The sequence below is a fragment of the Macrobrachium rosenbergii genome, chromosome 56, assembly GCF_040412425.1.
Source record: "Macrobrachium rosenbergii isolate ZJJX-2024 chromosome 56, ASM4041242v1, whole genome shotgun sequence".
In the NCBI taxonomy this organism is placed as follows: Eukaryota; Metazoa; Arthropoda; class Malacostraca; order Decapoda; family Palaemonidae; genus Macrobrachium; species Macrobrachium rosenbergii.
Window position 1 is genome coordinate 59947247 of NC_089796.1, and position 12164 is coordinate 59959410.

The 12164-nt window shown below is 35.0% G+C and overlaps 2 protein-coding genes across 3 annotated transcripts in view; one reads left to right on the top strand and one right to left on the bottom strand.

Annotated features, from left to right (window-relative positions):
• The window catches only part of LOC136836675 (ankyrin-3-like), a 264679-nt gene that overhangs the window by 136227 nt on the left and 116288 nt on the right, over positions 1 to 12164 (top strand). The window lies entirely within an intron of this gene.
• The window catches only part of LOC136836679 (ras-related and estrogen-regulated growth inhibitor), a 137912-nt gene that overhangs the window by 122273 nt on the left and 3475 nt on the right, over positions 1 to 12164 (bottom strand). The window lies entirely within an intron of this gene.

A 12164-nucleotide genomic window follows, 5' to 3' on the forward strand; every position in this document is an offset into this window, starting at 1 on the left:
AAAAAACCGATAAAGGAAGAAGTGAGGAGGCAGATCTGTGCGCCTGGTATTCAGTTTTCGAGGGCAGTATGTAATTAAATGCATGACTACACAGGCAAATGAAGGGAGAGAGTTCGAGAGGAAGGAAAATGAATAGAAAACTTGATGGACGTCGTGAAGGAGGGATTGATCAGTAAATGAGGGAATTCAATAATATCTTAAGAGATGTGGTGATGCAGGCCCAAGGATAAAGGTAAGATTATGAGTAATATATATATATATATATATATATATATATATATATATATATATATATATATATATATGATATGTATATATATATATATATATATATATATATATATATATATATATATATATATATATATATATATATATATTTACATCATGTGCAATAACGGCATGATACTTTATAGAGTACATGGCCACGAGTAAATTGAAATAAAGGAGTGCAAGGTCTTTTGCCATTACTCTAAAGGCATTTTCAAACTTGAAAAAGCCTTTATATATATATATATATATATATATATATATATATATATATATATATATATATATAAGACTTTTTCATGTATATATACATATATGAAAATATATTATTTCGAGGAGTAGAGCGAATTGGATATTAAAGGACGTTTGTAGCTTAATGCTTGTATATGAATCACGGTGATGAACTTTATTATAAGCATGTGTGCAATATACCAGGTGCCGTATGATTTAAAATTCCTATACAACTTTTCCATTTTTAATTCCTGGTTTCAGCTTTCTGCCCTACATCACAGCCTCACTAGCTTTTTCTTCTTCACGGAGAGATCGTGAAGTATGATAATTCCCAACCGTAGCACCATTAAATGCGTGAGAGGCTGCAAAAATTGAGGTTAATTGGAACACGTTCCCTTCATTAAACTTTTTCCTCTTCCGCTTTTTTTCCTAATTTCTTAGGAAGCATGAAGCTCCTGGCTCAGTTTGGCTGCAACGTTGGAAAAATATGCAGAAGTATGTGTGCGTGTGATTAGTTGCCTTCTTGAAGAGTTCAACCATTTTTTCCTGTTTGCTTTTTGTTTGTCAGAAAATGTTAGGCGAATATCTCCTCTCGTCACAGTTACCTTATTTTCACTCTCAGGTTCCAATATTATTTCGTCATTTACATTTTGAATTCAGATTATGTTATGTATCTGTATTTCTTTGATTGACAAGATTGTCATAACAAGTTATTTTTAATAGACGGGTAAGTGTGCACCTGCATCCGAGAGGGTAATCACTTCAAATTATATACATTCATATAGACTAATATGCATAAATATATGTATATATATATATATATATATATATATATATATATATATATATATATATATATATATATATATATATATGTGTGTGTGTGTGTGTGTGTGTATTACATTATATATAGATGTACACACATATATATACATATATATTTGTATACGTAAATACATCTACTATATATATATATATATATATATATATATATATATATATATATATATATATATATATGTGTGTGTGTGTGTGTGTGTGTGTGTGTGTGTGTGTGTGTGTGTGTGTGTATAAGAGAGAAAGAGAGGAGAGAACGAGAGAAAGCCTTTAATTCACCTGAACGTCTTTTACCAAAAAGTGATTTTCCCCTTTTAAAAACCCACTTCTCAAGTCTCCCCACTGTTTACACTCACTCTATTTCTGTCCGATTGGCCAATGACGCAACAGATACAGTATCCCCAAAACAGCCAAGAAAGAAAAATAGTCTGTATACAATCAACTTAGATTACCTCTTCAAACGACGTTGGCCGGAGACGAAACAGCCACAATGGCTCACTGGCTCAAGAATGCTGTCTGTCTTGGTCCCCCTGACAATAGATAAGATGACATTTAGGACTCTCTCTCTCTCTCTCTCTCTCTCTCTCTCTCTCTCTCTCTCTCTCTCTCTCTCTCTCGTAAAATATCATTTATGCAATTTTTACTGTCAAGATTTTCTTTTTCTACTGTTCAGGTGTCAGTATTTGGAGAAGGTTATTTTATAATATATATATACATATATATATATATATATATATATATATATATATATATATATATACATAATGTATGTGTATTATGTGTAATTACTATGTATGTATGTTTATATGACAAGTGAGTTTGCTTATGTTTAATTACACTGAAGTGAAGGGATATATAAAGAGCATAATTCCAGGATGTGGTCATTGCTTCAGCTGTGTGAGTTTTATGTATAGGGGAAAGGTTGATGGATTGCAAACTTAAAGTGTGGGACAAAGAGGTGAGAGATTTACTGATGGAAAAGATTTCATAATTGCGATTTGATAAAATGACAGAGGAGAAGATGGTAAACAGGTGTTTAATAGTACAGGTAGGGTCTTCAAGAAGAGAGAGAAAAAAAGATAAACAAAAGAATGTATCATTCATGAAGATCAAATCTCATAAAAAGTTATGGTGCTTTAAAAAACTTTAACCGTAGCAGACAGACAGGCAGGCTAATTGCTAGGTGTCCCTTGACAATAAACAGGCTGTATAAAACCAATATTAATGGTCAAATGTATTTCAAAATGAAAGATCCAAATTGAGAGTTGCCGTTTTAACAGTGCAGTCCTGAGCCAGTGGAATATGTGTTTCCAAAATTTATCAGATGTAGAGGATAGAAAAGAGGCAGAACTGTATGATGCAAGAGTGAAAGAGATCAGATTAGACAGCAAAATGATTGTAGAAACGACTACGGAATGTGCAGGGAGGGCAGTAAAGAGGCTGCAGAATGGAATGTCAGAGAGTTTATGGGCTTCAAAGTGCTTCTTGTTGGTACTGTTGTGAAAGTGTGGCTGTGTTGTTGGCCAAGCTTCATGAAGTTTAACTGCATAAGATTAAAATAATTGTTCATTTTTATGCAAATAAAAAGGTGATACAGGTGACTGTTTGTGTAAGGAATATTATCGAGAAAGTATGACCTTGACACAAGGATTCATAAGCAAAGGAAACAGCAATGTGAAATACTTGAGAGTGAAGGTAAAAAGCTGCATGTGGTGCACATGGCCCTAGAAAAGGCTTATGATGGGACTTGTAGCTATATGTGAAGGATGCTGGGAACGTAAGTAGCTATATGTGGAGGATGCACAGAACATAGTAGCCATATCTGGAGGATGCTGAGAGCAATAGTAGCTATGTCTGGAGAATGCTTTGAAAAGAGCGTAAAAGTAGCCATATCTGAAGGATGTTGAGAACAATAGTAGCTATCTCTGGAGGATGCTGAGAACGTAAGTAGCCATATCTGGAGGATGCTGAGAACGTAAGTATCTATCTGTTGAGGATACTGAGAACGTAAGTAGCTATATCTGGAGGATGCTGAGAACGTAAGTAGCTATATTTAGAGGATGCTGAGAACATAAGTAGCTATATCTGGAGGATACTGAGAGACATGAAATAACCATATCTGGAGAATGCTGAGAACGTAAGGTAGCTATATCTGGAGGATGCACAGGAACATAGTAGCCATGTCTGGAGGATGCAGGAATAAGTAGCCGTATCATAAGAGAATGCTGAGCAATAGTAACTATATCTGGAATATGCTGAGAACTTAAGTAACTATGTCTGGAGGATGCTGAGAACATAAGTAGCTATATCTGAATGATGCCGAGGACGTAAGTAACTATATCCCAATTGGATGCTGAGAGACGTAAGTAACTATATCTGGAGGATGCTGGGGAACGTAAGTAGCCATATCTGGAGCATTCAGAGGGAGCCGTAAAGTAGCTATATGTGGAGGGATGCTGAGAACTATATCTGGGAGGATGCTTTGGGCAATAAGTAGCTAGATCTGGAGGATGCTGAGGCGCCATCAAAGTAACTATATCTGGGATGCTGAGAACATAAGTAGCTATATCTGGAGGATGCTGGGGGCAATAGTAGCTATGTCTGGAGATGCTGAGAGCATGAATAACTATATCTGGAAGATGCTTTAGAACGTAAGTAACTATATCTGGAGGATGCTGAGCGCATTAGGTAGCTATATCCCTCAGGGGATGCAGGGACAATAACTATATCTGGAGATGTTGTGAGGAACATAGTAGCTAATATCTGGAGGATGCTGAGACGTGAAGTAGCTATATCTGGAGGATGCTGAAACGTAAATAACTATATCTGGAAGATGCTGAGAGGGCAATGTAGCTATATCTGGAGGATGCTGAGAACATAAAGTAGCCATATCTGGAGATTCCTGAGAACGTGAGTAGCTATGGAGGATGCTGAGGGCAATAGTAGCTATATCTGAAGGATGCTGAGAATGTAAAGTAACTATATCTGAAGGATGCTGAGAGCGTGAAGTAGCTATATCTGGAGGATGCTGAGAACGTAGTATGCCATATCTGGACATTCTGAGAACGTGAAGTAGCTCTGCATGGAAGATGTAAAGAGTAACTATATCTGGAGGATGCTGAGAGCGTAAGTAGCTATATCTGGAGGATGCTGAAGAACGTAAAGTAACTATATCTGGAGGATGCTACAAGAACATAGTATATATATCTGGAGGATGCTGAGAACGTGAAGTAGCTATATCTGGAGGATGCTGAGAACAATAAGTAACTATATCTGGAAGATGCTTGAGACAGTAAATAACTATATCTGGAGGATGTCTGAGGAGACGTAGGTAATATATCTGGAGGATGTTGAGAACATAGTAGCTATATCTGGAGGATGCTGAGAACGTAAGTAACTATATCTGGAGGATGTTGAGAACATAAGTAGCTATATCTGGAGGATGCTGAGAACGTAAGTATCTATCTGTTGAGGATACTGAGAACGTAAGTAGCTATATCTGGAGGATGCTGAGAACGTAGTAGCTATATTTAGAGGATGCTGAGAACATAACAAAATGCTTCTCTCTGGAGGATACTAGGAACGTAAGTATGTATCTGGAGAATGCTGAGACATAGTAGCTATATCTGGAGGATGCTGAGAACATAAGTAGCCATATCTGGAGAATTCTGAGAGTGAGTAGCTATATCTGGAGATGCTGAGAAGTAGTAGCTATATCTAGGATGCTGAGAATGTAAAGTAACTATATCTGAAGGATGCAGGAACAATAAGTAGCTATATCTGGAGGATGATGCTGAGAACGAAGTAGCCATATCTGGAGCATTCTGAGAGACAATAAGTAGCTATATCCCTGGAAGATGCTGTAAGTAACTATATCTGGAGGATGCTGAGAACGTAAGTAGCTATATCTGGAGGATGCTGAGAACGTAAGTAACTATATCTGGAGGATGCTGAGAACATAAGTAGCTATATCTGGAGGATGCTGAGAACGTAAGTAGCTATATCTGGAGGATACTGAAGCAATAAGTAACTATATCTGGAGAAGATGTAGAACATAAAGTAACTATATCTGGGATGCTGAGCAATGAGTAGCTATATCTGGGATGTTGAGAACATAAGTAGCTATATCTGGAGGATGCTGAGGGCAATAGTAACTATATCTGGAGGATGTTGAGAACATAAAGTAGCTATATCTGGAGGATGGAGAACATGTGATATCTGTCTGTTGAGGATACTGAGAAGCAATAGTAGCTATATCTGGAGGATGCTGAGAACATAAGTAGCTATATTTAAGGATGCTGAGGAGCATAAAGTAGCTATGTCTGGGGATACTGCAGACGTAAGTAACCATATCTGGAGAATGCAGGAGCAATAAGTAGCTATATCTGGAGGATGCTGAGAACATAGTGTAGCCATATCTGGAGGATGCTGAGAACGTAAGTAGCCATATCTAGAGAATGCTGAGAACGTAAGTAACTATATCTGGAATATGCTGAGAACTTAAGTAACTATGTCTGGAGGATGCTGAGAACTTAAGTAGCTATATCTGAATGATGCCGAGAACGTAAGTAACTATATCTGGTGGATGCTGAGAACGTAAGTAACTATATCTGGAGGATGCTGAGAACGTAAGTAGCCATATCTGGAGCATTCTGAGAACGTAAGTAGCTATATGTGGAGGATGCTGTAAGGAACTATATCTGGAGGATGCTGAGAACGTAAGTAGCTATCTGGAGGATGCTGAGAACGTAAGTAACTATATCTGGAGGATGCTGAGAACATAAGTAGCTATATCTGGAGGATGCTGAGGCTGCATAGTAGCTATATCTGGAGGATGCTGAGAACACATAGTAACTATATCTGGAAGATGCTTAAAGACGTAGTAACTATATCTGGAGGATGTGGAACTGTGGGTATGGCTATATCTGGAGGATGCTGAGAACGTAAGTAACTATATCTGGAGGATGCTGAGAACATAAGTAGCTATATCTGGAGGATGCTGAGAACGTAAGTAGCTATATCTGGAGGATGCTGAGAACGTAAGTAACTATATCTGGAAGATGCTGAGAACGTAAGTAGCTATATCTGGAGGATGCTGAGAACATAAGTAGCCATATCTGGAGAATTCTGAGAACGTGAGTAGCTATATCTGGAGGATGCTGAGAACGTAAGTAGCTATATCTGAAGGATGCTGAGAACGTAAGTAACTATATCTGAAGGATGCTGAGAACGTAAGTAGCTATATCTGGAGGATGCTGAGAACGTAAGTAACTATATCTGGAGGATGCTGAGAACGCAAGTAGCTATATCTGAAGGATGCTGAGAACGTAAGTAACTATATCTGGAGGATGCTGAGAACGTAAGGCGTAGGAGGTAATTAATCAAGAGCAATTAAGAGTGTTTTTGATGAAAATACAGCAAGCTGGAATATATAGATGTGAGGGTGACTATTTCGGTGTGATAGGAGGTCTGAGGTAAAGGTGTGTTTTGTCGTCCAGGTTATTTAGTGTCTTAATGGGTGGAGTGACATGAGAAGTCAGGGAATAGGCCATAAGGTGTAGATGTAAATGTAAGGAGTGTGGAATGGTTGATTTATTGCAGATGATAATGTAATGATTGTGGATATCAAAGAGAAAACTGGTGAAACTAGTGCAAGCTTTTGAAAATGTCCGTAAGAGAGTAAGATGATATCATATGTAAGTAGGAATAAGGTTACATTGGCAATTGGAATTTTTGAAAATGGGGCACTGAATGTTAACGTGGATGGTGGAAGAATGACAGCAATTAATTCACACGGGATTTCAGGGGTAAATGTAAATCATAATGACAGGATGAGAGAAGAGATAAGTCAGTGAATAAGTGATGCAAGGAAGTTAGCAGGCACTTGCGAAAAACCAGGAAGAGAATTATGGATGCGAATGTTGAAAATGTAAGACGGTATGATTGTGTGAGAATGTTGAATGCAAATGAGAGAAAAAGGTTGAAGTTCACATTGTAGTATATGTAGTGTAAAAATGTGAATAGTATATGTAGTTTAGACATGTAGAAAAAAGTGAGAGTGAAAAGGGTATAGATACATAGAAGTAAGTTTAGCATAGGAGAAAAGAAAAGTCAAAGTGTTTTGATAAGGGTTTAGATGCGTGGGAAAAAATGTGGGCGAAATATTTGGAGGAGAGAGGATATTTATTTATTGTTAGTTGAAGTGAAAGAATTTTTGGTACGAACGAGTCTAACTGTCCAGAGAGCAAGTGTGTGTGTGTGTGTGTGTGTGTGTCTGTGTGTGAGAGGCAAGACAGAAGTAAATGACACAGCGTGTAGGGAGACACTTGCTGCTGATGGGCAGTACATGCAGCAGCTAAAGTTCGGATAAGTAGGGGAGGGTTGGAGTAAGGGTAGCTCTCCGTTGAAGATCTACTAAAACAAATTATGAGATGAGCTTTCAGTTAGTGTTAGAAATACCTGAAAAAGGCTCATCAAGAACAGCCACCCCAACTAGGGAGTAAGCTGAGAACAAGAAAAAGGTGTTATGTGAATAAATCCAAAATATGAATATTAGGATTTTTACTTATCAGAAATATCACTGAATTACCAAACACTTGATAGTACATTTTTAGTATGAAGTATTTACCCTAAGTTTTTAAAAAGAAAGGTTTCACATCTTTTGACTTATTTTTAGTTCATGAGCAGTGGACTACTAATATACGAATATTTTAAGATATAAATTAATACAATATATCACTGTTAATTACGAGAGGTGCGGCACTTTTGGTATGCCAATAGTAGCGGTGCAGATGTCCTTTTCCTAGATATATATAACGGAATGCATCGGTTCCCGAGAAAACCGGAAATACCGTGTTTCTCTCTCTCTCTCTCTCTCTCTCTCTCTCTCTCTCTCTCTCTCTCTCTCTCTCTCTCTCTCTCTCTCTAGTGATTGGTCTTGAAATACTTCCTCAGTAATGACACCTTCTGAATTGAATATATGTATGTTTATATATATATATATATATATATATATATATATATATATATATATATATATATATATATATATATATATATATATATATATATATATATATATTATACTATATATAAATGTGTATGTAATATATGTGTGTACATGCAAATATACAGTATATATATACACACATATATATAAAGATATTACTTTTCGGTCCCAGTCTTACTTGTTGATGCAAATGTGGCTTCCACTATTTTAACACAACACTACTCTAATCTTCTGAATCTCTTCTCATGAGTAAGGCTAAAGCTCTGAAAGGAAAGATGAGACCCATTGTTGTGACATTTATTCTTTGCAGTCATTAGGGCTACGCTATTCCTACAGTAGAACTACTTTCCAAAATGGCGCTGAGCACAGTAAAATCAGGAGGTAAAGATAATAAAAAGAATCTGAATAAGAGTGAAAAGAGATAACATTCACAAATCATCTTTTCCATGAGAATTAAATGTCTTGAAGATTAGAAGAGATTTTGAAAATTAGAAATATTGACTCATGTGTATTCATAAGTATATATATATATATAATAATATATATATATATAATATATATATATATATATATATAATATATATATATATAATATAATATATATATATATATATATATATATATATATATATATATAATATAAAGTGTATGCTTCTGTAAAGTTAGTATTCTTGTTAGAACAATAGTTCCAGTGTCATTTTAAAGCTGCGCAATTGTATTTTATCGCAATATGCTTGAAATAGCAAAATAGCAATAATAAAAGGTCAAAATGACGCGTGGACATAAGGCAAAAAGTGACAACTGTATACATGAATGAAGTAGTTATTTCCCCGAAATAAAGTACTGGACATGTATCTTTTTCACAGTGTATAATTGTGGTAACTTAGCATTCCAGTTTTAAACTGTATATATTTTAATGCCATTTACGTCAGCTCCAAATTGCAGTATAAAGTTATGAAAAAGAAACAGTACTTTTTATGATATGTTTTTGTTGTGTGAACTCATGTAGCGACATTTTCTTTGAAATAGCTTATATAAGAAGTATTTTCTTAACTGGGATGATGATTCATGGATGTTTTGAAGTTACAGACTGTGCACTTTACAGCAAATAGCTTTAATAAAATAAAATAATGAAAATGAATTGTCAAAGGTTTTTTTTTTTTTTTTGGGGGCCCTAAATGAACGCATCTGTGCTTTCGCATTAGAAAAATATTCTTCATCAATAAAGGATAAGAGATGTAAAAATTTAGTACTGAAGCTATGATAAATTGCGTTTCCAGTGATAAATGACATATGGATATTTTTTGCGATTCATTTAACTGTTTAGTCGGGTTTGATATGATATGATATATATATATATATATATATATATATATATATATATATATATATATACATATATATATATATATATATATATATATATCCCATACGCCGGTTTTTTCTTTTCTTGACCCCCCGTAAACGATGGTACCAATTTGCAGCTGGCTCGCCTTGCGGATGTCAGGCAGTGCTGCACACTTAGAGGGTTAGCTCCAAAAGATGTTAACTCTCCGGTTCTGCGCAATACTTTTGGGATGAGGTTGGTACTCTTATGCTCTTATGCCCTTTCTTCGTCCAGGCTGCAACCCACTGCAGCTGACTAAACGCTAGGCACATAATTCAGTGTGTTATATTTTATTAAAGATTTTCATGATGTTTAGTTAGTGACCGCTTACGTCATTTTGTTGAAGAATATTTTCCCCATTTGTGAATTACTTAGAACATTGTGTCACGTACAGAGGCACAATTTGCAGTCTGCGTGTTAACGTTGACATCGTCAATAAGTCCACAGAAGTTTTAGCAGCCCATACTTTTTTAGTTTTGTATTCATAATTAGCATCAAAAGATTTCGTTTGAGCCATCGGGGCGTTTGTATTAGATTAACACCAGGCAACACTTCCCGGTATGTTTTTGTTTTTGTCGTAATTACCACAATATGTTTTGCCTGTTAGCAACCAACCATCGCCGCATCAGTGTCTTTGCTTGTTTTCTTTGCGTTAATGATTTTTGTAGGTTTTTGCAATAACTAACGCAACTTTATCTATCCTTAAGCCGTGAGATTTTAAATTTTACGTGAGCTGTGAATACATCTGATAATTACAAATCAATAAATATAGTAATTTACCTTAATTGGTCCACTTGGCGATAAAGAGCACCCAGGTGTTACAGGTGTACTCGAGTTGAACCGTACAAGATAAAAATCAAGGTTAGCGCCAGACAGCTATGTAGACAATAGAATGTCTTTTGCCATTAGCACCATGTACTTCAGTCTTAGGCCTATAAGAACTTTTTCGGTCGCACTTTTTTCTGGTAGTATATATAACAAACAGAAACAATTTTACTTTTGCAGGCGTAGAACTTTTTTAATTTTACCTAAACTTGATCCTTATAATTTTACATATTTACGAGGCAGTTTTGTCGTAACTTCTCACTTTCATGAACTTGGTATCATCATACTCAACAAACTGAGGTCAACCAGAGAATTCCTTTTTTGCCACTAAGGAGAAGTGGAACGGGTACAAGGAATGTTGTTAATTGACCAAAATATCAGCTGTTCCTATCAAGAACTTCGTAATGCGATTCAAAAAGATATTCACAATCCCTCGGGAGTGGGTATTGGGGTTTTAGCATATTTGATTAAAAATATATATATATGGAAAAGTAATGGCATTTTTCGTGAGTGGAAGAGCAATACTTGATTCACATTTCGAATTACCAGTCATTCAGTATAGTTAATTTATTTTTTATTTGGCTTGTGATTTGTTGTTGCAAATAAAAAAAATAAAACAAATAAAACCCAGTTACATACAGTTTTAATTTTATAAAATATATTCATTTTTCTTACAATAATTTTTTATATTGTTTTAAGTTATATAGGGGTCGTCTTAATCCATACTACTAATACTAACAGTAAAATGAAGTAGCAATAGTGATTGCTGATGCTGAAACCATAGTTCTCGTTAGAATAAATTTGGTCAAACAAACCTACGTCATATTAACCTTTAATCAGTTTCAATATTTCTTCAATCCAGAAAGTAGTAAACTCAATTCAAATGATTTATCCTTTTCATGAAAAAATTGACAAAATAACCATGATTTCTCTCTCTCTCTCTCTCTCTCTCACTCTCTCTCTCTCTCTCTCTCTCTCTATATATATATATATATATATATATATATATATATATATATATGTGTGTGTGTGTGTGTGTACATATGTAACTGTGTGTACAGTGCATATATATATATATATATATATATATATATATATACTCTATATATATGTATATATATATATGATGCTAATAACCACAATGCCCTCTCTTAACTTCTCGAGGGGTGGCAAGCTATTACAATGCATACATATCTGGTAAAACAGTGACCAGTAGATTCTGTATATATATATATATATATATATATATATATATATATATATATATATATATATATATATATATATATAGAGAGAGAGAGAGAGGAGAAAGAGGAGAGAAGAGAGAGAGAAGAGAGAGATTGAAATTTCTGACTCACATCGGGGTTCGGTCCTGATGTGAATCAGAAACATATATTTCTGTGAGACACGTCCTCATGTTTCTGTATTATATATATATATATATATATATATATATATATATATATATATATATATATATATATATATATATATATATTACATTTAGTTTCATTGAGCTCTGTATTTCCCATTTCCTACTGAGAGAATTATTAGATAATTCCCAATGCCATCAACTGGCTTAATGACCTGCCACAGCGGATTCCC